This window comes from Babylonia areolata, chromosome 25 (assembly GCF_041734735.1).
Source record: "Babylonia areolata isolate BAREFJ2019XMU chromosome 25, ASM4173473v1, whole genome shotgun sequence".
Lineage (NCBI taxonomy): Eukaryota > Metazoa > Mollusca > Gastropoda > Neogastropoda > Buccinidae > Babylonia > Babylonia areolata.
Genome location: NC_134900.1, coordinates 19191126 through 19196125, shown reverse-complemented (window position 1 = coordinate 19196125; position 5000 = coordinate 19191126). Strand labels below are relative to the sequence as shown.

The 5000-nt window shown below is 44.9% G+C and overlaps 1 protein-coding gene across 5 annotated transcripts in view; it reads right to left on the bottom strand.

The window, feature by feature from the left end:
- LOC143299425 (plexin-A2-like) overlaps nucleotides 1-5000 on the bottom strand; it is a 385902-nt gene that overhangs the window by 239073 nt on the left and 141829 nt on the right. For 3 of the 5 annotated variants that reach the window (XM_076612609.1, XM_076612614.1, XM_076612613.1), the window contains exon 1: nucleotides 3690-5000. This exon is cut by the window's right edge and continues 343 nt beyond it. The exons of the other annotated variants lie outside the window; for them this stretch is intronic. The gene's annotated coding sequence lies outside the window, so the exon portion shown is untranslated. The remainder of the gene's footprint in view (nucleotides 1-3689) is intronic. 5 annotated transcript variants of the gene reach the window in all.

Below are 5000 nucleotides of genomic sequence, written 5' to 3'. Positions count from 1 at the left end.
ACACACACACACACACTGTCCCTGCCAGCAAGGGTCAGCAAGGCCGGCTGACAATGGACGAATTGTTCTGTGTGGGTCTGGAGAGAGAGAGAGAGAGAGAGAGAGAGAGAGAGAGAGAGAGAGAGAGAGAGAGACAGAGACAGAGACAGAGAGACAGACACACACAGAGGCAGAGAGACAGAGACAGAGGAAAGGAGGTGAGATAGGGGAGGGTGGTAGGACATGGGTCAACTCATTTTATACATACGTACAGTGTTTAGAACACAAACTGCCCCCCATCCCCTACCCCCACTACACCCTTCTTTCTCTCTCTTCTCCGGCAATTGGTCAACGAGGCTGGTATACAATACATGTACAAAACATCAATTCTTTATTTCACTCAGTTATGTTGTGTTGTGTTGTGTGTGTGTGTGTGTTTGTGTGTGTATGTGTATGTGTGCGTGGGCGCGTGCGCCTGTGTGTGAGAGTGTGTGTACGTGTGTGTGTGTGTGCGCGCGCGTGTGTGTGTGTATGTGTATGTGTGTGCGTGCGCGCCTGTGTGTGTGAGTGTGTGTGTACGTGAGTGTGTGTGTGTGTGTGTGTGTGTGTGTGTGTGTGTTTGTACGTGTGCGTACGTGTGTGTGTGTGTGTGTGTGTGTGTGTGTGTGTGTGTGTGTGAAGGGTGTGCTGGTAAACAACCCTTCCGTCAATCACAAAATGACTTCACTTAAAATATGTTGTTGCTGTCTTTTCAAACAGAAATGAAGTAAAGAAAACACAGCATATAAAAATAATAAAAGTATATAAAAAAAAAAATATATATATATATGTTACGCACAATTATAATAGCGACTGGATAATAATATTCCAGACTGATTCGCCATTCATCTGTCATGCAACACACATTCTCTCTCTCTCTCTCTCTCTCTCTCTCTCTCTCTCTCTCTCCCCAACGATTGTTTCGTTTTTACTCCCCGCCCCGCCTCTTCCCCTTCCGCCCTCTGATTCACTCCCCAACCTCCACCCCCACCCCTTAACCACCACCACCATCAACAATGGTGAGGAGGTGGGGGAGGAGAGAGAGACATTGCAAAGGAACAGAAAGGGGGAGAGAGAGAGATAGTGATGGAGGGCAGGAGAGAGGGTGGGAGGGAAAAGACAAGGGAGAGGGTTAACTACTGCGGGGAAGAGAGGGGTGGGCGTGGTGATTGGGTTGGTGTGTGTGTGTGGAGGGGGGTGGGGGGAACGGGGGACGAGAGAGAGAGAGAGAGAGAGAGACGCCAACTTAATGACTCTCAAGAACAGTAACAACGAGAGAAAAAAAAAGGGGGGGGGAGCGGTCCTCCCTCTCAGTGTCATTGTACTACAGTTAACTACCAATTGTAGGCCAGTAAAAACTGGCGGGGAAACCTAAACACAGTTTTCCTTCTTTCCTTTTCTTCTTTCAGTTCCCTCCTTTATATAATCGCTGACTGGTGGCAGCATGCAATTTTGTTTTCTCTCCTTTGTTCCTTCAGTTTTTATCTTTCGTCCTCCGGTCGTCTCAACTTCAAATTTTTGCGTCATATAGTTACTATACATAGTTCATACTCCACGCTGTTGACACTGAAATTGTGGGGTCGCTACCTTCCGTTGGTCTGGGAGGGTGATGGGTTGGGGAGACAGCACTGAAGTGAGTTTAAAAGGGAGAGAGATACAGAGAGGGGGGGGGAGATGGGGAGCGGGAAAGAGAGGTAAAGACAGAGACAGGCCGACAGACAGGGCTAGAGAGATAGTGAAATGGGGGTAAGAGAGGAAGAAAGAGATATGGGAGAGAGAGAGGGGGGGGGAGAGAGAGAGCGAGACTCTACGGACTTCAGATAGTTCATTCAAATAGGCCATAGCCCCTTCTGAGGGTGCAAACTAGGTTAAGTAATCGTTAAACCATTATAAATCTCAATAAACAGGCAAGTGCTGTGTACTTAGGGTGAGACTGAGAAGAGGGAGAGAGAGAGAAAGACAGACTGACAGACAGAGAAACACAGAGAGAGATAGAGAAAGAGGGGAGAGACGGGTTAAACATTTAATGGGATGGAGAGAGAAGTGAGGGAGCACATTTGAACACAATCACTGGCTTCATTATGTCATCATCATCATCACCATCATTATCATCATCATCACGATTATGATCACGATCATCATCATCATCATCATCATCAGACTTAACACGGAAGAGGAAAACGAAAAGCCACTGCGGAGTGAAAGAGCCAGTCTGTGCCAGCTGCGATGGAAAGAGTACGCACGTGTATTTCAAGTCGCAGCAACTGACTCAGAGAGAGAGAGAAAGAAAGAGAGAGAGAGAGTGAAAGAGAGCGAGAGGGACACACAGTGGAGGGGAGGGGAAGGAACGTGAATGTAGTCGACAAACATAATTCTTCAAAAAAGGAGGTGGGGGAGTGGGGGGCGGGGGCGGGGGGCGAGAGAGAGAGAGAGAGAGAGACAGAGAGAGAGAGGCAGCAGTGAAGAAAAAAACTTACTTGCAACAGACACAGACAACAGAACATTAATATACTTCATACTCAATTTACGACTTGAAGTAGCAATTTATCTAACTTGAAATTCCTATAAAAAAAAAATAATAATAAAATATAATAAAAAAATAAAAAACCAACCAAACAAAAACAAGGAAGGAAAATGTATGTTTTGACCAGGAGGAACGTCTGCAGTATTGTTTTGGTTAAAATAATGTTTTGTTATATTAATTTGAATTCTAAGTGCTTAGCAACGATATAAAAAAAATATATCGTTTTCGCCTGTTTCACTGTCCTTTGGATTAATCAGATCATAAACACTGTAAGTTCGGTGTCTAAAATGATGCCTTGTCAGATCTGATATATATATATATATATATATATATATATATATATATATATATATATATATATATATATATATATATATATATATATATATCCTCTGGTTATGTATACATTTCAAGTGCCTGTCTACGTCTATCAGCAGATAAGGTTTGGAAATCGGGTAGCCCACAACAGAATGCTCTGGATACTTTACATGTGTACCGATTTATCAATGAATGAGGTTAGGAAAAATAACACATTTGGTATATAGATCTACAACCAATCAGCCTTTGGCAGACAGCATATCAAACCGTGAACACTCCCAGCACCCTGTTCCAGCCACACAAAACCAAATCCATATTCAAACAAACCTACCAACGAACCTACGTTACCAAGATTTCCCTGCTCTTACCCTGCAAATCAAACATTTTATCAGCCTCTGTGCGGCATTCTGTAATCTTTCGTTTACGGCGGTTTAAGCCAGTAGCGGATACAGTTCACAGCATAGTTTATATATATAGCGATTTTTTATTAGCCAAAGTCATTCGGTGTTTATTCCCACTCCCAAAAACTTATTTAAAGCCAATGACAGAGAGAGAGAGAGGGGGGGGGGGAGAGACAGAGAGGGAGAAAGAGGGAAACAGAGACAGACAGGCAGGCGGTCAGGCAGACAGAGAGAAAGACACACAAATATATAACTTACAGCTACAGACGCAGAGCGACTGACGGCGAGAAACTAGATATCTTTCTATTCAGCTAAAGACTTTTTTAACAGTCTGGGAAAGTCAACAAAAAATAAGTGACAACGAACAACAGAAAGCGCTGTCAGTTCGAACGACGGTCAGAGTTACTCATGACCCAGTTGGTACTCACCAAAGGTAGAAAGTTCAGAGTCGCTGCTTACATCACACAAGCACACACACCAGTACACACGGGATCCGTCACTGAATTCCACAAAAACTCCAAAGGTGGGAAGAGAGAGTGAGAGAAAAAAAAAAGAAAGAAAAACAGTAAGACGCTCGCGTTGGTGACAGACACTTTAGTTGTGACTCAATCCTCAGCCCGTCACGTGGGAGAGAAAACGAAGGTAAACCACACAATTCCACGGTTGACCTGGCACTCAGCAACACTTTCTTCAAGAGAACTCCGACAAACTGTTTTCACAAACTCTGATTCCAGTCCTTTGACTGTGATCTGTTAGATATTTTCAACGACTCGACACTTAATTCGGATAACTTGTTAAAAATTCGTCCCAGGTGAAAATCTGTGTTTCTCTAAAAATCGATCCACTTTTTAAGTTTTAAAATCTCAAGCTGAAATGAGAAGGGGTTGTCTTATAATTGTTCTTGTTTCTGTGCAAAGGCTCACAATTGGTTATAATTCACTTGTTTAGAGGTCGATGGCACACCACACGTTGTTGCGACACTTCAGGAATGGGAAGACCTGTTCGGGATAAGGCCTTACAACCTCCCAAGAACAGTGCAGCTGCCTTCTGTCTCAGGGTTTACCTAACCACCACTCCACTTGCACTGTCACACACACACGCACGACCACCACCGGTCCTATCACAGCCCTGTACGTAGTAGACAACTTGCGTTCGTTTTCAGTGTTCAGCTCAAGACCACTTCAAACTCCGGTGTGACACAGCGTGTGTAGCTCCTCGGCTCTCCAAACGATCTGTTGTGCTTGCTTCGCACACTCCCCGCCGCGAGAGATAATGGCGTTATAGGTTCACCTCTGGCGCTCGTCATACAGTCAAGTCAAGGGAGCTGTCAAAGTAGGCCCGAGTCGGCCCATCCCAGCCAAGAGTGTGTGTGTGTGTATGTGTGACCAGGTTGGGTCGGTACGGTAAGGGTTGCACTCTTTCAACCACAAAGCGTGTTGGTGACACCTTGCCGGTCGCTCAACTTGTACCGTACCGCGGTCCCCCACTCCATACAATGCAGGCCACAACCACAGTCACTTGAAGCGTGGAACAAATCTCTTTCCCCTCTCACTTTCTCCGCACACACACAGAGGCGCAGGTAATAATGTTTTTCTTCTCGCAAAATCTCTTTCCGGTCAACTTGCTATTTATTTTTTTCTCTCCTCAATATTATGGGTCCAGTTTTCCTCGTCCACACTGAAAACAGCACACGTGACAATGCCCCACCACTGACACACCAGGAAGACACACACGTCCCG